This window comes from Primulina eburnea, chromosome 2, assembly GCF_022965805.1.
Source record: "Primulina eburnea isolate SZY01 chromosome 2, ASM2296580v1, whole genome shotgun sequence".
Taxonomy (NCBI): domain Eukaryota; kingdom Viridiplantae; phylum Streptophyta; class Magnoliopsida; order Lamiales; family Gesneriaceae; genus Primulina; species Primulina eburnea.
Window position 1 is genome coordinate 15,858,406 of NC_133102.1, and position 27,762 is coordinate 15,886,167.

The 27,762-nt window shown below is 35.6% G+C and overlaps 2 pseudogenes; one reads left to right on the top strand and one right to left on the bottom strand.

Annotated features, from left to right (window-relative positions):
- Positions 1-7,315: 7,315 nt before the first annotated feature.
- On the bottom strand, positions 7,316-7,415 carry LOC140824918 (small nucleolar RNA R71; annotated as a pseudogene).
- Positions 7,416-8,081: 666 nt separating this feature from the next.
- On the top strand, positions 8,082-13,617 carry LOC140824150 (uncharacterized; annotated as a pseudogene).
- Positions 13,618-27,762: the final 14,145 nt, after the last annotated feature.

Below are 27,762 nucleotides of genomic sequence, written 5' to 3' on the forward strand. Positions count from 1 at the left end.
AAAGATCAAATGAGCTAGGCAGCGACATGAACAACACATCAGTGGTCAACTCCGAAGGCAACATAATATCTGATGTGAATCTTGATACGAATAAATAGCAAACACGATTAAAGGTGAATCGCACCCTCTATTCAATTACAATAACAAGACGCGTGTGTTTTCCCGATCTTTTGATTCAAGTATTGTGTGATATTCACCTCTAAACTAGCAAGAGTTTAGCAACAAATAAACACGAAGATAAACAATCGAAAACTATACGAACCTTCGAAGAACTTTGCCTACGACAATCCGTACAAGCAACGATCGACAAACGCCACAAAGTTAAAAACTTTGATAAGTTTGATTTTTGATTTAACAAAGCTTGGCTTTGAAAAGTTGAGAGAAAAATCTCAAAAATTTGATAAACTCAAAATAATATGTGTATTGTGTTCAGAATTTCGTCCAACATAGTCTATGTATCAAAAGATATCAAGAAATCTAGTCTCCCAAAATAATAAAACTCTAGAAAAGGTAATTTTGTCGCGCAGAAAACACTAGGCACGGACCCCGTGCAGACCTCCGTGTCCGGGTCCGTCTACATACTGTAAAACTCTTCAGTCGGGATCAAGAGACACGGACCCCGTGCTCACCTCCGTGTACGGGTCCGTGTAGGCACTGTCTTCGCCAATAACATAGGGCACGGACCCCGTGCCTGGGTCCGTCTTCAGGTCCGTGTAGGCTCTGTAGTTGCTCGTCTCGGAGTGTAAAGGGCACGGACCGCGTGTGCAGGTCCGTGTGCTGGTCCGTTTAGACTCGGCCGATAAGAATAATGTTTGACTCATGTTCCTTTGGCCTTCCAACATACTCCCATGCATCACGACCCCTTCATCATTTTGCTCCTCGCACGTAAATCCATCTTCTTTGCGCATACTTCCGTGCAAGGCTACCACGATCAATCATCCTCCCCTTCTTGAAAAGGATTTGTCCTCAAATCTTGCACCCTTGCACAAAAACGAAGTAAGTTAGTAACAACAAGGAGGATATTATCATCATACTTACCTTTAAGCGCAAGTTGGTAGATGCCATTGCCCACACGCGCCATCAACGTTTTGATCCCTAACTCCATGGCAACATTCACTATCAACTCATCAACATCAATATATACCAAATAATAAATGACATAAAATGATAGAATACCGTTAAGTATCACAAAAATCAAGTTCCTCCCCTTCTTAGACCTAGTCAACACAAAAATGAAATCCATACACGTGTACCACCATAGCTCACTAGGAATAAGACATGGTTCATGCATGACATAAGAGTCTATCCCAAATGTCAATCTCTTATATGCAATGCATGTTTCACAATCCCACTCAACATACCTCTTCATATGCAACCAACACATATAATCATGCATTTTATCAATGATGAAATCATAACAATATGCATCACTAGCGGGTAACTCATAAAATGAGCATAACATGAACAACTTAGTCTCCTTAAAATTATATTCATCATGAACATAAAAATTCTTATATTCACTCACCATCCTTCCAAATACATCATCAAACAAGTATGAATCATGCCAATAGGACACACTAAATATCTCATGTCCACCACGTTCTTTAGATCCTCGAAAATGACAATACAAGGAACTAAGGTAACGAAGAAGGTCATACCTCATATTCGTTGCGGTGTCAACCACCCTTACCTCGCGATGATTGCTTTCGAAGTCATATGGGTCATCCCATTGCATTCCCACACCATCTATACTTGCTCGCCTCCACATCATGACACCACTAGAATCCTGCAAAGAAAAATTAACAATGCTCGGGATTGAACCGGCTATATCATCACAATATGGATAAACCACTTTGTACAGAGGTACATGTAATGGTTTATGCAATAATAAGCAACTCTCATCCTCACTCTTTTCACTTCTATGGGCCATCAAATTATTTTTCTTTTCTTTCTCTTTGGCCTCTTTTTCTCTCTCTTTTTTCTTTTCTATGGTCATCTCACTCTTTTATTCACTCTTTCTTTCGACCATATATTTTTCTTTTTCTTTTTCTAAGGCCATCTCACTCTTTTGGACACTCTTTTTTTCGGCCTCATCTCTTTTTCTTTTCTTTAATTGATCCTCAAGTATTTGTTTTGGTGACAAAGGAAGCAATACAATTGGTTCTTTGTTTAGGACAAATGAGTACCTATTCTTGAAACCATCATGTGTTACCTTCCTATCGAATTGCCAAGGTCTACCCAACAAGATATGACAAGCATGCATAGGCACCACGTCACACAAAACCTCATCCACATACTTTCCAATAGAAAAGGACACTAGAACTTGCCAATTTACTTTCACCTCCGCACAATCATTCAACCATTGAAGTCTATATGGTTGAGGGTGCTTTAGAGTAGGCAAACTCAACTTCTCCACCATCTCACAACTAGCTACGTTGGTGCAACTTCCCCCATCTATAATAACGTTGCAAACCTTTTCGTTCACAAAGCACCTAGTATGGAACAAGTTCCCCCTTTGATTGGTCTCCTCCTCCTCGACTTGGCCAATCATGATACGCCTAGTCACCAATGATTCTCCTACAACCGCCTCATATCCCTCATCGGGATCCTCCAATGTAGGCATATCATCATCACTACCCTCGCTTTGGGACTCATACTCACCATAAGCATTCAAAATCATCACCCTCTTATTAGGACATTCACTAGCAATGTGACCCAACCCTTGACATCTAAAGCATTTAGTATCCCTAGAACGATTAGAAGGAGTTTCAGATTTACCTTGGACTCCTTGCTTAGGCGCCTCTTGCTTAGTGTCAAATCTTGGCTTGGCCACCACTTTATTTTCCTCATGCTTCACAACATTGGATTGCCAAGAAGAAGACGAACCTCCAGTTTGGTTGGTGCGGCCAACTCCACGCCTTTTTAGTTGTTGCTCCACCTTTATGGCCATTTGCACCATCTCGTCTAGGTCTAAGTAGTGCCGAAGCTCCACTTGATCTTGGATCTCCCTGTTCAAACCACAAAGAAAACGAGCCATAGTTGCTTCATTATCCTCCTCAGTATTTGCCCTAATCATGAGTACTTCCATCTCCTTATAGTAGTCCTCAACACTCTTCAACCCTTGCCTCAAAGTTTGTAACCTCTTAAACATCTCCCTATAATAGTGGTTAGGCACAAACCTCTTCCTCATTACACTCTTCATCTCATCCCAAGATTCAATGGGTCTCTCATTATGCTTTCTTTTAGTGGTCACTAATTGATCCCACCAAATGAGAGCATAGTCTAAGAATTCAACCATCGCCAACCTCACCTTCTTTTGTTCGGAGTAGTGGTGACATGCAAATACGAACTCTACCCTCTTTTCCCATTCTAGGTACGCCTCCGGGTCAGATTTCCCATGGAATGAAGGGATTTTCATCTTAATGCTACCCATGTGACCATCTTCCCTAGTCTCCTCATACCTACCCCTCATAGCTTCTCTTCTTCCTCTCCCAAATCCTCTATCTCTTCCATTCCTACCCCAATTCTCATTTTGACTCTCATCTCCTCCTCCTAGATCATACTCCTTGTCATCTCTACCCAAATCCTTAGGCTTAGGTTTACCCCCACTAACACTAACCTCAAGTTTACCCAACCTCTCATGCAACGACTCCATTTGGGTCGTCATCACCCTACTAAAATCCCCAAATAACACATCCATTTGGGCCTTAGTCACCCCCGAATTCGAACTATCTCCTACCTCCCTCTCCATTTAATTTCAAATTTGTACCTGCAAGAAAAGGTTAGTAGAAATAAAATAATCCTCACCCAAATGCGCACGGTCACTCCAAAGAAATTCACTCGTTTTTTTCCTCACAATTTTGTTTGCTCACAACAAATACTCACCGTTCACTCCAAAGAAAGTCACTCGCACTCAAGTGTATCACTCGAATTTTGAAAGCTCTCTTGGAAGTGCTCAAGTTTTGTATTGTGGGTATATCAAACAATCAAGGTTCAAACTTGTGAACAAATGCGACCGACTCACTTGGACTGTGTAGACAAGAAATTCGAATATAGGGAAATTTTTTTTTTTTTTTTTGACTGTGAGAGGCAATTGAATATGACTCTCTAAAGGAAATAGAACAATATATCAAAAAGAAATAATGGTGAATTTTCGGAATTTTTGTACTCTTTTTTTTTTTTATTTGGCTTGAGTACTACTCGAAAATCCCAAAAAAAAAAAAGTCACCAACAAATTTCGAGAATCACAGATTCACGAAATAGAACAAAACAGATCTGAAAATAAACGAAGAAATAATACAGATCTGCAATTTAAGAACAAGATAACTAACTTGAATTCAATAAACCTGGGCTCTGATACCAAATGATGTGAATCTTGATACGAATAAATAGCAAACACGATTAAAAGTGAATCACACCCTCTATTCAATTACAATAACAAGACGCGTGTGTTTTCCCGATCTTTTGATTCAAGTATTGTGTGATATTCACCTCTAACTAGCAAGAGTTTAGCAACAAATAAACACGAAGATAACCAATCGAAAACTATACGAACCTTCGAAGAACTTTGCCTACGACAATCCGCACAAGCAACGATCGACAAACGCCACAAAGTTAAAAACTTTGATAAGTTTGATTTTTGATTTAACAAAGCTTGGCTTTGAAAAGTTGAGAGAAAAATCTCACAAATTTGATAAACTCAAAATAATATGTGTATCGTGTTCAGAATTTCGTCCAACATAGTCTATGTATCAAAAAATATCAAGAAATCTAGTCTCCCAAAATAATAAAACTCTAGAAAAGGTAATTTTGTCGCGCAGAAAACACTAGGCACGGACCCCGTGCAGACCTCCGTGTCCGGGTCCGTGTACATACTGTAAAACTCTTCAGTCGGGATCAAGGGACATGGACCCCGTGCTCACCTCCGTGTACGGGTCCGTGTAGGCACTGTCTTCGCCAATAACATAGGGCACGGACCCCGTGCCTGGGTCCGTCTTCAGGTCCGTGTAGGCTCTGTAGTTGCTCGTCTCGGAGTGTAAAGGGCACGGACCCCGTGTGCAGGTCCGTGTGCTAGTCCGTTTAGACTCGGCCGATGAGAATAATGTTTGACTCATGTTCCTTTGGCCTTCCAACATACTCCCATGCATCACGACCCCTTCATCATTTTGCTCCTCGCACGTAAATCCATCTTCTTTGCGCATACTCCCGTGCAAGGCTACCACGATCGCATCAATATCCATGCCAACGAGTTTGTTCACAAGCCCAAACATCTTTAGGCCATGCTCATGGACCAAGCCCCCATCTTGCATGCGTAAAGTGATCAGTTTCTTGACGGTAGCATGCCTAAGAGGTCGTGTTTGCTCACCAAAGAGCTCCTTGAGATGTAAATGAATGTCAGCAGCACTCTTTGCATTCTCAAAACGCCTCTGCAGCTCATCATTCATAGAAGCCTACATATAACACTCTGCTCGCAAGTCATGGTCACACCAATCCTTTTAAGTCTGCAATTCCTCAGGAGTGCAGCTAGTCGGATCCTCAACAGGGGGCGACTCAGTAAGTTTATATGCTATCCTTTTGATAAAAATAAAAATTGTACATTAATTAAATGTTTTATAATATAAATATATAGTTTTTGTTTTATTGAATGTTTAAATATTATATGTTTTATAATAAATTGTATAAAATATAAGTTGTTGTGTAATTACAAGTTTTTACTATTTTTTACAGGTTCGATAAAACAAGAATAAACTTGGCGTTGCAAATGGGATTAAGATGATTCTTGGACCTGTAGAAAGTTGATGTTAATATCTACAATATTGATGGCAATCATGAAATAAAAATCCTCTCACAATTGGGATCAAATTATGCAACAAATAAAGTTACCAAAGGAGTGGCAGTTTTACCATGCTCTAGTATTTTGATCGTATCTCTCAAGTTACTTGGTCAAATGGTGTGAAAATGGGTGAAACTCTTGGCATGATAATAAGGTTACTAAAAGGTAATAATCTATGTTTTATATTATTTAATCATTATTTATTGTTTATGTTATATTTATTTCTTTAAGTATTTTTATACCCTACTTATAAGTGGGAGTTTTGATTTATTGTTGCTATATGTTACACTAAATTCTTGGAACCATTTAAATGTTAGTTTGGTTTTACCAACCATTTAAAGTGGATGCCTTGATTTATTATATATGAATATATCATAATATTAATTTCTTGGTACCATTTAAATGTTAGTTTGGTTTTACCAACCATTTAAAGTGGGAACCTTGATTTAGTGTTACAAATATATATAGCACAATAAATACTTGACCACATTTATAAGTTTTAGTATATATTATATACTTATAAGATAATAATATATAACATGATATAAATATGATTATTTAATATATTGGAACCATTTTATTAAGTGGATTTCAATATTGTTCGTTAATGTTAACTTTATTAAAATACCAAGAATGTATCCTTTAATCTCAACTACTTAAATTAAAATTTGAATAACTAAAATTTACCCATTAAAGATTCAAACAATTAAAATTAAAAAGAAACAAAAACAAAAACAAAACAAAAACACATTTTAGTGGACTTGTAATTATCTTAGCTTCCTGTGGATACGATATCGGACTCACCGAATTATACTACTTGTGGACAACCTGCTCTTGGGAGTGCAACAATCAGAGTCACAACAAGTTTTTGGCGCCGTTGCCGGGGAAGTATAATTTAATTTCAAGTCTATTTAATTTCCTTTATAGTTTATTTTTCTTTATTTAAATTTTTATTGCTTTTTTCTTTTGCATTTGCCTTTGCATTTGAATGAGCATTTGGTCACGTACACTTAGTGGTCGACTCATTCGAAATAACCCTTTATTTTTACAAAACATGGCGGAAGAACCCATCCAAGAAAATGAAGATGAAATTCAATCTCAACATGATCATGATAGACGAAGAACACTTAGATATCACATGAATCCTACACGTACTAGTGCACCTTCATGTCTAGTTTTTCCCCCTGATGCATCTCATTTCAATTTTAAGCCTGTCTATTATCCAACTTTTACCCAATTTTCATGGCTTAGATTCTGAAAATCCATACATGCATTTACGAGAGTTTGAAGAAGTGTGCAACACATATAATGATCTAAATTGTAGCATGAACACCATTCGACTTAAGCTTTTTCCTTTTTCTTTAAAAGATAAAGCTAAAACTTGGCTACAAAATCTTAGATCGGGATCCATTCGAACTTGGGATGAATTGCAACAACAAATTTTGAAAAAGCTTTTTCCATCTCATAGAACAAATTCTTTCAAAACGCAAATCATCACTTTCACTCAAAAACAAGGAGAAACTTTTTATCAGTGTTGGGATAGATATAAAGAATTTCTTAATCATTGTCCTCATCATGGTTTTGAAATTTGGAGGGTTGTTTCTCAATTTTATGAAGGCTTAACACCTAAAGATAGGCAAATGGTTGAATTTATGTGTAATGGAACATTTGAAGATAAAGATCCAAATGAGGCAATTGAGTATCTCGATTCATTAGCTGAAAATGCTCAAAATTGGGACACTATAGGTACAATCGAACCATCAAACAAGATTCAATCTCCTACATCTGGTGGAGGTATGTACACCCTCAAAGATGAACATGATCTCCAAGCTAGATTTACCTCTTTGGCAAGAAAATTTAAGGCACTTGAATTGAAAAAAATGGTCAATTAAAAGCTATTCAAGAAATTGCGTGCCACATCTGTGATACAAGTGATCATTTTACAAAAGATTGTCCCACTTTGCCCTCTTTTAAAGAATGTCTACATGAACAAGCCAATGTTTTGAACAATTTCAAAAGGCCAAATTTTGAACCATTTTCTCAAAATTACAATCCAGGTTGGCGAAATCATCCAAATTTTAGTTGGAGGAATGATAATGCTGCACAATTTCTGCAACCACATTTTCAAAATCAACAAAATTTTCAAAATTATGCACCTTATGTTCCCCCACCTAAAAGGAATTTGGAAGATTTATTGAATTCTTTCATTGCAAAGCAAGAGTCTATCAATACTCAAACTGCTCAAACCATGACAGATTTGAAAGATACTCTTGCTAAATTTGCATCTGCACTTAATGTTCATGAAAAAGGTAAATTTCCTTCACAACATCTGCCTATTCCCAATGATCATCATTCACAAACTGGAACTTCTGGAACTCAACCGATGGATCAGGTAAAATCTGTTATTACCCTTCGAAGTGGTAAGGTTGTGGAAAAATCCATTCTTGAACCTTGTGAAGATGATGATAAATCAACTTCAAAGGGTAAGGAAGTGGAACCCATAACTTGCGAAGAGGAGGTTCAACAGACAGTGTCACCACCATTCCCTCATGCATTGAAAAATACAAAAAAATCAAATTTGAATTCTGATATATATGATATTTTTAAACAAGTAAAAGTTAATATTTCTTTATTAGATGCAATAAAACAGGTATCATCATATGCCAAATTTTTGAAAGACTTGTGCACTGTGAAAAGAAAATTGAATGTGAAAAAGAAAACTTTTTTAGCCGAACAAGTAAGTGCAATCATTCAAAATAATAATACTTTGAAATACAAAGACCCAGGTTGTCCTACTATTTCTTGTATTATTGGAGAATGAAAAATTAAAAAAGCATTGCTTGACCTTGGAGCTAGTGTGAATTTACTTCCATATTTAGTTTATCAAGAACTCAATCTAGGCGAGTTAAAACCTACTTCGGTAACACTTTTACTTGCTGATAGATCTGTTAAAGTGCCAAGAGGTATTGTAGAAGACGTGTTGGTCCAAGTTGATAACTTTGTATATCTTGTCGATTTCATAGTTTTAGATACACAACTTATTGAAGCTTGTAATGCAATTCCTGTAATTTTAGGTCGTCCATTTTTAGCAACTTCTAATGCTCTTATAAATTGCAGGAATGGAATAATAAAGTTGTTATTTGGTAACATGACCTTGGAGCTTAATGTGTTTAATCTTTGTAAGCAACCATATGACAAAGGAGATGAAAGTGAAGATGAAAATCTTATTGAAACTCTTGTGGAAGAAAACATTCAAGAAGGGAGTACTCGTGACCAATTAGATATTTGTTCAATCGATACTGTTAAAAAGAAAATATTGAAATTGATCTTGATGATTTTATTAGGTATCACCCATTACCAGGATCAGAAAAAGAATTTGAGGCAAAATATGAGAACAAAGACGAACCACCCATATTGGAGTTAAAACCCTTGCCAGAAAAATTGAAGTATGCATTTCTTGGAGAAGATGAAACATATCCGGTGGTAATTTCTTCCAAACTATCAAGTAATCTAGAAGGTAAATTAGTTGATATGCTTAAAAGACATAAAAATGCAATTGGTTGGACACTAAAAGATCTTAAGTGCATTAATCCACTAATTTGCACTCACAAAATTCACTTAGAAAAAAATGCTAAAACATCTCAACAACCACAATGGAGATTAAATCCACACATGAAAGATGTTGTGTAAACTGAAGTTCTCAAACTACTCGATGTTGGGATTATCTACCCTATTTCTGATAGTAAGTGGGTAAGCCCAACACAAGTAGTTCCAAAAAAATCAGGCATCACAGTGATAAAAAATGAAAAAGGTGAATTGTTAACAAGTCGAGTCCCATCTAGTTGGTGGATGTGTATTGATTATAGAAAATTAAATGACGCCACTAGAAAAGATCATTTTTCATTACCATTTTTGGATCAAATTTTAGAAAGAGTAGCAGGTCATCCATACTACTGTTTTCTTGATGGATATTCAGGTTATTATCAAATTCCCATTGCACTCGAAGATCAAGAAAAAACTACATTAACATGTCCTTTTGGAACATTTGCATTTAGAAGGATGTCATTTGGATTATGCAATGCCCCAGCAACATTTCAAAGATGTATGCTAAGCATTTTTTGCGACATGGTTGAAAATTGTTTGGAAATTTTCATGGATGATTTAACTGTCTTTGTGAATACATTTGATAATTGTCTTGAAAATTTGGAAAAAGTTTTAAAAAGATGCGAGGAAAAAGGTCTTATTTTAAATTGAGAAAAATGTCATTACATGATTACTTCTGGAATTGTTTGGGACATGTCGTGTCATCTCATGGAATAGAAGTTGATAAAGAAAAAGTTGATGTCATTGCCAATTTACCCCCTCCAAAAACCATTAAAGAAATTCGCTCATTTTTGGGACATGCTGGATTTTATAGGAGGTTTATAAAGGACTTTAGTTTAATCTCTAAACCCATTTGTAACCTCTTAACAAAAGACACTGCATTTGAGTGGACTCAAGAATGTCAAAATGCTTTTGATAAAATCATTCGACATTTAACATCAGCTCCTATCATGCAACCTTCTGACTGGTCTTTACCATTTGAAATCATGTGCGATGCGAGTGATTATGCAGTCGATGCAGTACTGGGTCAAAGAAGAAACGGTAAGCCTTATGTGATATATTATGCAAGTAGAACTTTAAACAATGCTCAAATGAATTACTCCACAACTGAAAAAGAACTACTTGCTGTAATATTTGCATTAGATAAATTTCGTTCTTATTTGATTGGATCAACGACTATTTTGTTTACTGATCATTCTGCTATTAGATATTTGTTGACCAAACAGGATGCAAACCCACGACTGATACGATGGATTTTGTTGCTCCAAGAATTTGACATTGTGATCAAAGATAAAAAAGGAAGAACCGAGAATGTCGTAGTCGATCATTTATCGAGACTAGTAACATGATCATCTTGTGAAATGACAACAATTAACGATAATTTTCCTGATGAACATCTATTTTCAGTTACTACTACACCATGGTTTGCTAACATAGTAAATTTTCTTGTGACAGGAAAAATGCCACCGCAATGGAGTTCTCAAGATAAAAGAAAATTTTTGAATGAGGTAAAAACTTTTATTGGGATGATCCGTATCTGTTCAAGTATTTTCCAGATCAAATTTTTCGATGTTGCATATCCGACAATGAGGTAAGTAGTGTCATTAAATTTTGTCATTCAGAAGCATGCGGAGGACATTTTTCTTCAAAGAAAACGGCTGCAAAAATCTTGCAGTGTGGATTTTATTGGCCCACTTTGTTTAAAGACACCCACGAAATCTGCAAGATCTGTGAAAATTTTCAAAAATTGGGTGCGATTTCAAAAAGAAACATGATGCCTTTGAATCCTATCATTGAAATTGAAATCTTTGACTGTTGGGGAATTGATTTAATGGGACCTTTTCCACCGTCGTTTGGATACTTGTATATTTTAGTTGCAGTTGATTATGTTTCCAAATGGATAGAGGCAATTCCATGTCGAACAAATGATCATAAAATCGTCATCAAATTTTTAAAAGAAAATATTTTTAGTAGATTTGGAATTCCTCGAGCCATGATAAGTGATGGTGGAACTCACTTTGTTAATAAACCATCTGCTTCATTAATGAAAAAATATGGTATTACTCATAAAGTAACTGCTCCTTATCATCCTCAAACAAATGGACAAGTTGAATTAGCTAATAGGGAGATAAAGCAAATTTTGGAACAAACTGTTAACTCATATAGAAAAGATTGGTCTCTGCGACTTAGTGATGCACTTTGGGCATATCGAACAGCTTTTAAAACATCATTGAATATGTCTCCCTATAGGTTGGTTTATGGAAAACATTGTCATTTGCCTGTCGAATTGGAACATAAAGCTTATTGGGCGATCAAAACTTTAAATTTAAGCATGGATGATGCCAACAAATTGCGTAAATTGCAACTTAATGAACTTGATGAACTCAGAAATGACGCGTATGAGAATTCAAGGATTTATAAAGCAAAAATCAAGTCATTTCATGATAAAACAATTCTTAGAAAATCTTTTGAGATTGGTAAAAAATTTTGCTTTATAATTCTTGACTTCACATATTCCCAACAAAATTACGATCAAGATGCACATGACCATATGTTGTAAAGCATGTATATCCTGATGGAGCTATGGATATTGAAAATCCTAAAAATGGTGATGTTTTTAAAGTGAATGGACAAATGCTTAAACCATTTTTGGAAAATGAAATCTTGCAAGATGAGTTTATTTTCATTTCTGATCCTTAAATTTTTATGTTGCATTTAATTTTGTTTGTTTTTATTTCAGGTTTCTTTAATCTTTTTATTTCCCGGTTAAATGGCGGATAACGGTAATCCGTGACTCTCATAGTCGATTAAATCAGTTTTCCACAATTAATAATACAAAAATAAAAAAAATCAATTCTTTTCTTTTCAAAATGGATGAAATTCTCTCAAAAATTTGTAAATATTTTCCCTCTGTTTCTGAAAATGTTCTAAGAAAAATTTATACAGGAAGGTGTGAAAGATTGAAATTGCTAATGCAAAAAGGAATTCCAGAAGATATTCGTCTTGTAATAGAAGCTAAGGTCCGATTAGGAGGAGAAGTTCCACAATCATTGCTCATTCGGTATTTTCCTGGATTAGGAAAAAGCACTTATGCGAAAAAATGAAGGGCCAAAAGTTTAGGGGTTTGTCATAAGTGTGAAAGATGGACTTGTGACAAACGATGCAGATCTTTGGGATGTGTTTCCAATAACAGAGAAGATAAAATTGGTTTCATTAAGAATGGGCTGAGTAAGGAGTCTTTAGATAACATCTTATTGACTCTTGAGACGCATTCTAGTGGACATGTGCATATTGAACTTCTCCGTTTATGGAAACAATTCCAAGATTAGCGTCATAGTCTTGGGAATCCGACTAAATAAGACCATGTTTGCCAATTTATAAGAAAATTGGATGGGAAGCATATCCTCGACTCATAGAAGGCGTTGAAGCCGTTTCTGGACGTAAAACCAGAGGAAAATTGTGAGCCACAATCACACTACTGTTTATATGCATGTGTATCATTATTATTTTTACTATTTATTCTGTTTACAGCTGTGATCCATAGTTTTGTTATGATAACATATTACCCCTATAAAATCTCTCATCTTTCTCTCTATTTTCGCATACCAAAAAAGAAAGTAAAAACATGGCTAGATCCTCTACACAAACATTGAAAAATATTTGTGTATTTTGTGGGTCGAGTCCTGGAAAAAATGAAGTGTTTGTAGAAGCAGCGAATAATCTTGGAAAGATATTGGCTGAGAGAAAAAAATCACTTGATATATGGGGGAGGTAATATTGGGTTAATGGGATCTGTTTCAAGATCTGCTCATCTTGAAGGTAGTCAGGTTTTAGGTATTATTCCTACAGCTTTAGCTGAAGGAAATATTGCATGTGTTACGATTGGGGAGGAATTAAAAGTTTCTTCTATATATGAAAGAATCAATCAAATGATTGAAAATTCTGATGCTTTTATCGCACTACCAGGTGGTTTTGGTACATTAGAAGAAATTTTTCACACTGTTTCTTGGGCACAACTTAATATCCATAATAAACTTGTGGGCTTGTTGAATATCAATAATTATTATGACAGTTTGTTGACATTTCTTGATAAAGATGTGGAACAGAATTTCATTTCAGAAAATTCACGATGGATGCTCATCTATGCTTCGACTGCTGAACAATTAATTAATTATTTGTAAGCTTTTGTTCATAAGCCTGATCCGATGATAACAAAGATCAATTGGTCGCAAACAAGCAGTAAGAAAAGAAAGTTGGATCATTGATTCAAAAGTCGTGGATTGGTTTGCGTTTGTTTCAGTTTGTTATCTTCAATAAAATTCCAGGTGATATCTCTTTCATTATGTACTCTTTATTAATAGTTATTTTGACATTAGGGACAATGTCATATTCTGATTGGGGGGAGAAAAAATTAAAAAAATATATATATATATATATTATAATAAAATCATGTTTATTTCTTGTATCTTTGTAATTTTTGCAAAAATATCATACATTACATATATGAAAGGTTTAAATTAGAAAATGTATTAATCTATCTAAGGATGTTTAATTTTTATTTGGAAAAAAAAAGTCAATTTTTATATTCTGATCACTATAAAATATGATTTATGAAATCTTTTTGAGTGATTAACCATGGTGATAAAATCAGGTATTAAAGTATATGGCCCAAGATATACCTTATAAGAGTGCCCAAAATTTTAAACTCACACATATTTTGTGAGTGAGTGGAGAGGACTGAGAAAACAGCTTTCGAGCCTTTATTGATCATGAGAGAGACTATCTATTGTTTAGATCTTGAGTTCTTATTTTGAAAAAAAAAATTGATATTTCTTGAAAAAAAAAAGAAAAATACAAAAAGAAAGATATTGAAGATCTATGTAATTTTTAAGTTATATGCTACGACCCATATATCTCTCATAAAAAAAATAAAATAAAAAAAGAGAGAAATTTATTGTACAAATTAAATAAATATGTGGACAAGAAGCATAAACTTAGTCTGATTCCATGATGCTATGAAAAAATAAAAAGAAAAAAATATATCAGGAAAAAAATGTATAATAAGAACAACTAGATTTTGAATCAATGGATTTTCTATCTTTTGCTTAGTTTGGCTCGTTTTTCTGTCTGCATTCTGTAAACCATTTTTCTGAGCATTTATTTGTATTCCAACTCTATGAGAGAAATCGTTGCCATAAATTGAAACATTTATTAACCTGTGAGGATATGGAGTTGAGACTCTTACTAGGAATTTCTGAAAGCCGTGTACATTTAACTACCTGAAATAAGCTTTGAATTGATCATCTCAAATTATTTCATAAATTATAATTATGATGATCTTGATATAATTTTGACAGTTTTCAAATTTAATTTAAACACTTAGATAGTTCTGATTACATTTTTATTTAAATTAATCAATATGTTTTGTATTGCTATTAACGCTTAAATTGCTAGCGACTACCAATAAGCTGGTTGGGAGGTGTGATAAACATAAAAATTGTACATTAATTAAATGTTTTATAATATAAATATATAGTTTTTGTTTTATTGAATATTTAAATATTATATGTTTTATAATAAATTGTATAAAATATAAGTTGTTGTGTAATTACAAGTTTTTACTATTTTTTACAGGTTCGATAAAACAAGAATAAACTTGGCATTGCAAATGGGATTAAGATGATTCTTGGACATGTAGAAAGTTGATGTTAATATCTACAATATTGATGGCAAGCATGAGATAAAAATCCTCTCACAATTAGGATCAAATTAAGCAACAAATAAAGTTATCAAAGGAGTGGTAGTTTTACCATGCTCTAGTATTTTGACCATATCTCTCAAATTACTTGGTCAAATGGTTTGAAAAAAATACCACAACTCGAAAACTCAATTATCCACATGTTTCTTTTTATGTGAAGAAGCAAATTCGGAGAAGAAGATTTTCAAAAGTGATGTGCAATATAATATAATATCTTGGAACACCAATGAAGACTTATGTGTAAAAAAATAATATTTTATTTGTGGTTGTCTCCCCAAATTTGGCTATAAATAGGGGTGCATTGTAATGTATTGAGATACCCCTCATTCTATGAACAAACCTTTGAGTTCATAATATTTCTCTCTATATTTTTCCTTTGTTTCTTCATTTAAATATAATTAGCATGATAATTTCATATTCAAAGTTTTACACTTTGAATAATGAATAGCTAACTTCCTAAAGTTGAGATGAAAAGGTGAAACTCTTGGCATGATAATAAGGTTACTAAAAGGTAATAATCTATGTTTTATATTATTTAATCATTATTTATTGTTTATGTTATATTTATTTCTCTAAGTATTTTTATACCCTACTTATAAGTGGGAGTTTTGATTTATTGTTGCTATATGTTACACTAAATTCTTGGAACCATTTAAATGTTAGTTTGGTATTACCAACCATTTAAAGTGAATGCCTTGATTTATTATATATGAATATATTATAATATTAATTTCTTGGTACCATTTAAATGTTAGTTTGTTTTTACCAACCATTTAAAGTGGGAACCTTGATTTACTATATATAAATATATCATAATATTAATTTCTTGGTACCGTTTAAATGTTAGTTTGGTTTTACCAACCATTTAAAGTGGGAACATTGATTTAGTGTTTACAAATATATATAGCACAATAAATACTTGACCACATTTATAAGTTTTAGTATATATTATATATTTATAAGATAATAATATATAATATAATATAAATATGATTATTTAATATATTGGAACAATTTTATTAAGTGGATTTCAATATTGTTCGTTAATGTTAACTTTATTAAAATACCAAGAGTGGATCCTTTAATCTCAACTACTTAAATTAAAATTTGAACAATTAAAATTTACTCATTAAAGATTCAAAAAATTAAAATTAAAAAGAAACAAAAACAAAAACAAAACAAAAGACATTTTAGTGGAATTGTAATTATCTTAGCTTCCCTGTGGATACGATATCGGACTCACCGAATTATACTACTTGTGGACAATCTGCTTTTGGGAGTGCAACAATAAGAGTCGCAACACCTTTCCGAATTCAAGACGATTTTCAGATTTCTTAGCCAATTGAGGTAATTAGGTCCAGTTAAAACGTGTTTATTGAGTATAGTAGACAACGGGATGCGTATCGAAGACATAGTCAAATTCGTACGGAAAAGTAAGAACAGATAAATGTTAATTATTATTCCAAAATATTTAGTAAGATATAAAGTATGGACTTTTACTTCATAAATTTTCACTTCCACTGTTTTGACATCTTTCACTACCTTTTAGTGAAAACGGGAAGCTCCTTTCCTCAGTAGGTACGTAAGGTCCAATTAGCAAATTATGATCCCGAATAATATCAGTCACTCATAATTTCTAAAAGGTAGTTTCCAATTGCATCTCCATGCAACGCTTTACGTAAACTTTTGTCTCGCGTTTAATTAGGACCCAATAATATGACGTCGTTCATATTTACGTGTCAAGCCTTACCCATCGATGTTGAACCTTAATGGACGGTCGCCATTACTTCCCTCAATAATATGAGCCAAAATCATGGGAGTTCCACGTAGTTCACATCACAATGTCAATAGATGACACAGCTTTCCGGTGTCCAGGGCTCCCCCAGTAATATGAGCCGAGCCCCGAGCACGGGTAACGTTCATCTTGCACACATTGTCGATGGAAGACATGGAAATTATAAACACCTTTATAATTCTCTTTTTCGGGCTTCATATTAATTTTGAATTTTATTCAAAATGAGGGTTTTTTAATTTTGAAAGGTCTCGTCATTAATGTTATTTAAAAGCTCGCCATGTTTGATCGTATGTTTGCCGGATTCATGCAACTTTGTTATTATCATAATAATAATGCACATACTCATTATTTATAATATATCATGCATATATTATAAACAGTAAACTAAACAAAGATGATCCATCGCCCCAAAAACTAATGGCATTTGTGAGCCAAACACGTGCTTAGGTCCAATCCTAGGGAATGCATGGGATGAAAATTCATAATTACACAAGCCTCCAATATTTACATGTCTTCGATCTTTATAATCATCATGACCAACATCTTCCAATCTTGATCTTCCACTATATTAATATTTACAAATAAATATTCATGGAAATAGGGATACATCTCATGGGTTGGGATTTTGATCATCCTTCATGCATAATATCACATGTCATACACCATCAATTAATTATCACAATAATCAATTGATCTATAATATATATTGATCCAATCACTAACCGCCACGATTATAAACTAAATCAACAAAGTAAACAAACTCATTTGTCTACTTTCTAATTAATTTATTTATAACTGAATTTCATTTAAATCACCATTTACTATAAATAATTAAATTACAACTTCAATTATTTATTTTATGAGAAAATATAAACAAATTTTGTAGATTTAAACTTAAGTGCCCAAAAAGACATTTTTCACAAAAAATATTTTGGCCCATTTAAATTTCACAAAATATGTCAACCATTTAATGGCTCATCAATGCAATGCCCATGACACTTTGATATTCCAAAACACTTTTGGAAACACTAGTTATCATCGCCATTGCCGGAGCTCCGTCATCGAATTCCGGCTGACAAATTTTTTTTTGTTAAAATGATGGGGCGTTTCGAGCAGCCCATGAAGATGCCCGAAATGGGCAGCAACATGGGGCCAAAAACAGCCCCTCATCTGGCCTTCGATTTTGTTGTAACGGTTATATCATTCGGTTATAGTAACCATAGCTCTGATACCACTTGAAGGAGGATCGGTTACTGTGCCCGGAAATGCAACGGAAGTTCTAAAAATCATATTTTTCATTAAGAAAAATCGGGCACCTCATATGTAGTGTAGCGAATAACAAAACACAAAAATTGTTATACATAGTGTGTTAAGAATTTTTTTTTACCTATCAATCACAAGGATTGATGTTTGGCTCCTACTAAGTTGTAAAAAACTTAACTATTGAAGGGTTGACCCAATCTACAAGCTTCCACGAGCACACGTTGCTCAAATGTATTCTTTCCTTCAAATTAATTCCACAACTAACTAGGAAGATCCCCTCTAATTTTGCACTACAAAAATTAGAGGATTTTCTTTGAGAAGTGTAGGCTTTCCTCAACAATTGAAGAAGAAAAAATTGGAGAAATTGTTAAGGAAAGTTTCGGTCATCATGTATAAGGAGATAAGGGAGAGAAAATTTTCTTGAGGCTTGAAAAAGTTTAAGTGCATGTGAGACACATGCCTTGTTTATTGAAAAAGTTATCTCTCAACTCTTCACCTCTCCATGCATATTATTTGGGGGCTTGTAACATTTACAAAGCCCATTGACTTTCATTTAAATATCTCAAACACATTTGAGATCAATTAAATTTTTAATTGAATTTACTCAAGCCCACTAGTTGAATAATTATTTCCAATTGGGCTCTTTAAAATCCAATATTATTTAATTAATTCAACACTTGAATTAATTTAATTTAGTTCATAACAATGTTTAGGAAAATCACAATTTTCAAATACATTATTTATTTGAGCCAACTTTTAATTTAGGAACACTTGCATAAATTAAAGTTACATTCCCCATAATTCTTTTATAAAATTCATATTTTAATTTTTTTCTGGGCTTATAAACTTCTTTATACGTCGTTCAACACATTGAACTATTTTCCTTCTCAACAGGATCTAAAAAGTTAGCACTTGTGTGACCCTTAATGGTTCGTTGATACAATTAGTCGTGGGTTCATCTCTCAATGTGATTCGGGACTAAACATGTCCTCATATGAGCATACCCCGGTTGCTTCGTTCTTACTTATCAACTCCTTGATAATAATAACGTCAGAACTCAAGTCTGATAGTACCAACCAGTCATGTTAAACGCCTAGCAGCATCGCTTACATGATTCCCTAGGTATCAAATGATAATGCATGCAAGAACCATTCTATTATGATTAGCGTACAGTATGGTCCCTTCAACTAATATATCCCTACAGATTCGACAACTATTGGTATATCGAGAGCTGTCAAAGAATCGACACTATGTGTCATGTCGTAGTTTCATCAATGATGTAATCTAAGAAACCCCTTTCTTAATCACCACCAACAATCTGATCAGATATTTCAAAATACATACACATGAGATCACATAGGATATCCATACCCCAAGGTAAGCGGTGAATCCTCGACTACAATGCATCGACTCCTATATGTTTCCACAAAACACCCAACCTTGCCACTTGATGATCCATATGAGTCGGTGAACAAGCCAAAGTGCAATGCTAGCATATAGAGTCTCAATTTTGTCCCGAGTCATAAGAACTAATGGTGTACAACCATAAACTAGGACGTTTCCACTCGATAAGTGAGAACCACTTCAAAATTCTTTTATATAGGGTTGTTCAGTGCACTCTACAAGAAACACCTATCTGCATGCTCGGACATCACAATGTCCCCTACCAATGAAACATGGTACTCACATCGCAGATATTAGTCTCAAACTCGAGCGGCATTTATCCTTCTTAGCGGCGGCTGAATTGACTAGGAACGGTTTAGAATATACAGTATTCCAAATATGAGTTTTATGTTACTCATCATATGAGCATCTCATATTCTTTCTACTATTTGTATTTTCAAGAACTTTATCTATGCAATAAGCATGGATATACAGATAAAGATGTGCCAAAACAATAATTTCAAACATTATTAAAATAAAGATTGTTTATACATAGAGTTTCAATGTGAACCATCGGCCAACACTTGGCTCGACGGGCAACTACTCTAACACTTTCAACTTCTGGATATCTTTCGTGCGGTCTTCTATCAGTCGCTGAAGCTCATCCTCTTTCTTCTTGAGAAACTCATCGTGTCAAGCTTGGGACTCCAAAAGATCCTTAGCATGTGTCGCTTTAGCCTCGTCGATAGTCGCCTGGAGCTGGTCGTGAAGAGCCTTGCCCTTGCGTAAATCGTAGCAGGTGTTCGACCTGATAACATTAGTTATTGAGCCAAAACTGAAGCTACCGAGACGCAAATTAAAAGCGCCAACTGATTTCCTAAAGTGAATCAGTTTAACTGAAATATCAAAAGACCAGTTCAACTGATTGTCCGGCTGATAGACAGTTCAGCAGAAGACCTTCAGAAACCCGGTCAGCTGATGAAGATTCCAGCTGAACAGTTCAACTGAAGAAGCTAAATCAGTTCAGCTGAAGAGCCAACTGATTTCAGCGAACTAGTTCAAGATCAGTTCAATTGACCAGATCAGAACATCAGTTAGGAATCAATCAGTTTGCCGAAAACGACAAGATTATTCAATGAAATCCAGCTGTACGCACTGAGGAAAAGTGTTTGTCCAGTCAAAGGACAATAATAGACGTTGCAGGGGTGCTTAAAGCCAAAACGTTCCAGAATGGCTGTCGGAAAGTATAAGACAAATATAAAGGAACAGATTCAAAATACAACATATACAATAATTGAGTCTCACTATACGATCAAGCTTCACGCCTATAAATAGAAGATAGAGATCAGTGAAGACAATAACAAGGAATGTGTGAAGTTCTAAAGAGAAATGGGGCATGCCAACTTCTTAGTATAGAAGCAAAATTTTCGAGTGTGTGAGAACACCTTCGTGTTGCATTCCTAGTTCAATTCTCACACATTCTCACACACAATCACTCACATATACAGAGAGTTGAGCTTATTGACTAGCTGACTGAGTCTTGCACAGAGACGTAAAACTTGTGTATGTAGTGTTTGACACATATACGCTAAAAAAGTGTTGGCTGGAAGGTGCTGCCTTTAGTCAAGACTAGGAGTTCAGTTAGGCAGTAGGGTAAATCCTAAGCTGAGTGGATTTATACAAGGTGTCGTATAAATCAAAGTCTTCTAGTAGAACTTACCCGAGGTGGTAGAAGGGATGACATATGAGCAGTTGAAGTCTTCGAACATCCATAAACATATCTTGTATATTTAACTGCTTAATTTTTGTTTTAAAAATGATTTGATCAGTTCAAGCTGTTATCAGTTCAGTTCTTACCATAACAGAATTGATATATGTAAGAACTTATCCCTCTTATATTAGTTAATTAGTTTACACAAGTTAAAAGCTTTAAATTGATAAGCTTTCTTAACGAAGGATTATTTCGAGTATTTTCCAATTGATTTAAAATCAAACTCGATCTAATTCATCGGTGTTTACATTCTTAGAACATGAGCTATTGCAGCTCATTGAGAATATTGTGTTTGATGCACCTTCAAAGGTGCCCGAACCGATCTTATCATGCTCGGCCAACTCTCCTAGATACATGATGCCCTGAATAGAGAAGACCAAAGTAAGAGGAAGAGAAGAAAATCAATCGTATATTGAATATCAAGTTAAGGTTTAAAGGGAGAAATATACCTCAGTGAGACTGCTGCATATACGGCGGGCCAGATCAGACCATCCAGTGAACCCAAGAACGCTGCATCTGCGTGGGAAGGGAGCTGATATAATAGTTCTGAGCTATGTGAGTGGGATTTCGTCCAACAATAACCGATTTTGGGGTATACAAAGGATGCATACACGGCCCAGAAGGATGTTCATCATCTGGCCTGGACACCTCTTGAGAATAAGCCGATGTGATGGAGATCTCGGAAATTTTTCGCTTACCCTTCTGTTGGACTGATGTGCCCTGATCAGTGGACGTCTTCTTTTTCCCAGATTGCGGAGGGGACTTGGCCTGAGGAGGTGGGGAGGAGGCTCGCTTTTGGGTGGAGGAAAATGAGCATGCCTTTTTCTTCGCGATAGTAGGTAAGCTAGCAGGTTTCTTCATAGCAGTAGAGCGATTTCCCTTCATGTTTATCGTGGCTTCTAAAATAACTGGCTTTTGGGGTGCTGATGATGAACCCACGACCATCCCCTTCTTCACAAGCTCCCAGAGAAATATTACATTCATGACTTTAGTACCTGGGAATAAAAATAATGAACTAGATGAGAATGTTATCAAAGAGCATAATAAGTAAAAATGAGATAAAAATGTGAAAACATTATAATATCTACCAGCGTCCCACTTCAACTTAATTTTTTGCTGAACTTAACAAAGCATAGCACAGGAGATCTTCAGATAAGAGTTTGTGAATACTAAAGCATAGATCTCCTAGTACACTCATTATGCGAAAATATTTTTTATCTTTCTTGAAATCATTAGAAGGCTTTTGCTTGGTGAAAATAGGGTACAACTCCGTTGAACAAGTCAACTCTTTGGGAGGCTGGATAAAGAAGAAGTATTTTTCAGGTCCTTCATGTGGATAGGGTCCCCACAAAAAAGCTTATGGCTGGATCGAGAGGTCACGTAGAAGGGGCTTGGGCCTGAATGTGAGCAGTGTAGGCAAGGTGCTGAGTGAAGGAGGAAATATTGTGTGTAGAAAGAAATAAAGTGGGGAGTGGATGATTATTTATAGGCGAGCCCGACACAAACCTGGCCCGTCAAAGTGGGAAGGGGATCTAATTTGTTTCCGAATTTTTGGAGGCTAATGAACAGCAGGAGAAAAATGCACAACTCCTATATTGTAAACCAAGGTTCATGTAATTAATCGAACTTCGAACCTAGGATTCAGTTCGACTCAGGAGGGGGATACTGGTGATACTCCATGACTGGGCCCATCAAGATCAGGCCCGATACCCAGCCCATCCCTATCCCAGGTAGAAGGCCCATGACAGGCCCATATATTCTCCTATAAATATTAGGTTTGAGTGTCTAATTAGATTCATTCACTATATTGTATTTTAGACGCACTCTTAGCTGCTCCCTCATTTCGCTCGCAGTATCTGACTTGAACGTCAAATGGGCTACGCAAGGACACCCTCCAGACTCCCTTTTAATGGTCTTCTTCATGATTTCATGCCAGAGAAAATTCGAGGTCTGCACTCGGACTAATATCACCTGCTGGAATCAAACCCTAAATTTTCGGTAAGTATCACCTAGCAACGCTGCCCGTGGTACTACTCATTATATTTTATTATTTATATAAGGTGTCATTAAAATAAATATCATATTTTTCTTTTTTACGCTTTCAATAAATATTTTTAATAATCACAAAAAAATAACATCATCTCATTTTCTTTTTATGCTTAAAAAAAGGGCAAACTTCTCAAAAATCCCCAAAAGTAAACTAAAATGTGTTTCCAGTCCCCATGTCAGAAAATATCACTTTTAACTCCCTGGCCCATTTTAATATATGTTTAAAGTCCCTAAATCGCATGAAGTTACGTTGTTACCCTTGTTAATTTTTGAAAACCCTTAAACACTCTCTTGTATTTGTTTTTATTTTTACGGTTCCCTCTTGTATTTGTTTTATATCTTCCCGACATTACTCCTAATAATTCCCAACGTCTCTCAAACGCTATATACTTATTGCCACTGTGAATCGGAGGAAATCTTGGCAGAGAAATCGAACAACAGAGAGACAAAATGGGTAAAAAAACCGGAGTACACGAATCCGAAGAAGAGTATAGAACCAATGAAGAGAAGGACGAGTAAATCACCACAAAAAAAGATAGTGAAGAAAGTTGTGAAAGAGAAAATTCAGAGAACGTGAAAATCAGGTTTGTATATTACTGAAAATTTTAAATTGAACACTCTTGTTATGATGTTGCTATTTTGTTTCTAAAATTTTTTCTTGTTTGGACAGCGAGTGCTCGAAATTTTTCCCATTGATTAGGAAAATTTATCCCCAATTTCTAGGGTTTACTTTTTCATATTGTTATCAAGTTGGTTTATTAGTTATATTGCATTATTTTTGAAGATTACAGATGAAGTTTATATATCAGGTTAAAAAGTGTTGGCTTTATGAACCAATTATCCCCAATGACCACATTATTTTTATGCTAATAGTAATGTGATTGATACTTGATCGACTCTTTTTATTTGTGTTTATATTTAGCCTAGATAATTTGTAAAAAAAATTCATGTTCTGATATATAAATATATATATATATATACATTAGAGATAGATTTTTTATCTTTTTCTCGTTTTCTAATGTAGAGTTTGCTGTTGAGAAGAACCTTTTTGAATCTGGTAATGAGCAGAAGGAGGAAAATAAATTACGTTCAAAGCTACTTTCACGTTGTTCCCCCCATTTCTTTAAATCCATGATGAGAAAACTGAAGTCTGTCTTAGGTGAGCAACAAATTGGTAGGATAAAAGATACGCCCACTACAAAAAAAAAGACTAAAGACAACGGTGAAATACCGTTGTTGTATGTCTTGAAAAATTCAACTGTTGCTAAAGCCCTTGTGGTTAAAGGATACGCTCAAAGACAACGGTGAAAAACCATTTTCGTACACATCAAATACAACGGTGGAAAACCGTTGTGGTATGTCTTGAAAAACCGTTGTTAAAGCCCATGTCGTTAAAGGATACGCTCAAAGACAACGGTGGAAAACCGTTGTCGTAGACGTCAAATACAACGGTGAAAAACCGTTATCGTATGTCTTAAAAAACCGTTGTTAAAGCCCTTGTGGTTAAAAGGTGCGCTCAAAGACATCGGTGGAAAACCGTTGTAGTAGACGTCAATGACAACGGTGAAAAACCGTTGTACAATGATATTTGTGACGGACTCCATACAAAAACCCGTTGCCATTAGCGACAGTTTTGTAACCGTTGCTAAATGTAGCGATGGTTATTATTAACTGTCGCTACCGGTAGCGACTGTTTATCATTAACTGTCGCTAAATATAGCGACGGTATTCATGTAAAATACCGTCGCCACTTAGCGACGGTTAATACATTAATAAGTCGCTAATATTTTTGGTAAAATAAAAAAAATTAATAATTTAATAAATCTGTTTTGTTAATTGGTACAGTCGTGTAAGAGATAAAAAAATTTAAGTGTCGTGAAGTGATAAAATCGTGTAAGAGATAAAAAATTTAATTGTTTTGAAGTGGTAAAATCGTGTAAGAGATAAAAATTCTAAGTGTTGTGAAGTGGTAAAATAGTGTAAGAGAAAAAAATTTTAAGTCTTGTGAAGTTATAAAATCGTGTAAGTGATGAAAATGGAGCGAATTTGCATGTATTTATAGAGAGTGGTGGAAGAAAATGGAGGCCGGGATCGAATTTTTGAAATTGGCGACGGTTTTTCTAAAACAGTTGTTAATTTGAGCGACGGTATTTTCCCAACCGTCGTTAATATTTGCGACAGTTATAGATAATCCGTCGCTAATTTCAAATTAGCGACGGGTGCACTTGATTCTGTTGCTTACTTTAGCGACGGTTTAATGTAAACCGTCGCAAAGTTGAATGTAGCGACGTTTATCTATTACTGTCGCTAAATACCGTTGTCTTCTATTTTTAACCCACGCCAATCGACAACAATTTTTATAAAACCGTTGTCGATTGTCCAAAATACACGCTAATAGACAACGGTTTATGAAGTCGTTGTCATAAACGTTCAAAGACAACGGTTCTGTAACCGTTGTCATTGACCCTAAAAACCGTTGTCTTTGACCCCCAAAAGACAACGGTTTTTCTAAAACCTTTGTCGATTGTCCAAAAAACATGCTAATAGACAACGGTTTCATAAACCATGAAACCGTTGTCATAAACGTTCAAAGACAACGGTTCTGTAACCGTTGTCATTGACCCTAAAAACCGTTGTTGTAGTGACCCGTTCCAGAATCACCTACTAATCAGAACTTAAGCATGCAAAATTTAACATTTAAACTGAATCAGGTAAACAGCGGAAAAACAGTAATACAACCCAATCGAATTTGTAAGTACAAAAATACTTAAACAACCAGATCGAACTAAATTCAAGAACAAATACCGACAACTACAAGTCAACCTCTGCCAGCTCCTTGTCCACTCCCTCCTGGACCGTCCAACCTGAGACCTGCCCCATCGAATAGGGTGTCCAAAACAGAGATAAACCGAGGACGTGAGCATAAAACGCTCAGCACCGAAAGCATGAGTATACAAGACTATGACATGCATGTATGCAAAATGTACTGGATACCAGGATCTGGGTATAACGAAATACTGCTCAGGTAAATGACGTCAAGGTATGTAGCACTCTGCGCCGTCGCACCAGGAGGTGGCTCCCATACCAAAATAAACCTGTGGATATACCGGTGACCTGACCACCCTCGGCCAACGGGGTCCAACCATCCACAACAAACGAGGGCTGAGCACCCTCTCAACAGGCTATCTCAAAGATAATCAGGCTCAACATGATTATGCAAATGCCGCATAATAAACCATACATCATATGACAGATAATAATGCAACATATAAACATGCAACACATAGTAAAGCATACTCAATCCTGCTATCTCGGATAGTACTTTCGTACCTCAAATCAGTAGATCCTAGCAATCAGCCCTAGAATCAAGCCTGCGTCCGTAGTCAGCCCACTGATGCCGCTAGCTCCCAACTAGAGCACAGCTCCGCTACAAGACTAGTAGCTCCCCGCTAGTGCCTAAACCTCGGGAAAAGACTAGAAACCCATCAGAAACGACTAAAACGCTCTGGAACACTCGGAATTGGCGAGTAAAAAGTGAAACCTCGCGCCTCTATTTATAGACAACGATCGGAAGATCCGATCCACTTCGGAAGATCCGATCCGGCACACTTCGGACGATCCGAACTCTGATCGGACGATCCGAACCTTGCATGTCTTCCACGTGTCCAGACACCTGTCTTCGGACGATCCGAACCCTGATCGGACGATCCGAACCTTGCATGTCTTCCACGTGTCCAGCCACCTGTCTTCGGACGATCCGGACCCTGATCGGACGATCCGAACCCTCTTCAGATGATCCGAACCCGGTTCGGTCCTTCCGATCCCAACGAAATATAATTAATCCAATAATTAACTCAAGTTAGGCATCGGGATACTACATTCTCCCCCCCTAAAAAGGATTTCGTCCGCGAAATCGAGTCTGAAGAATGACAATTCTGAACAACAATACATTCAACTTAAGAATGAATTACAACTGAAAGCACAACTGAAATTACAATCATAACTGAAAATACTACAACTAGAACAACTCTGGATGCTCTGACCGCATGCGACTCTCTAGTTCCCAAGTAGCTTCTTCAGTACCTCGGCGCTGCCACTGCACTAAGACAAGAGAAATAGTCTTATTCCGCAGTACCTTATCCTTCCGGTCTAAGATCGAAACCGGTCTTTCCACAAAAGACAAATCCGGATTCAGCTGAACTTCTGTCGGATGCAAAACATGAGACTCATCCGCTACGTATCGTCTCAACAAGGACACATGAAACACATTGTGAACACTAGACAGATACGGTGGCAAAGCTAATCTG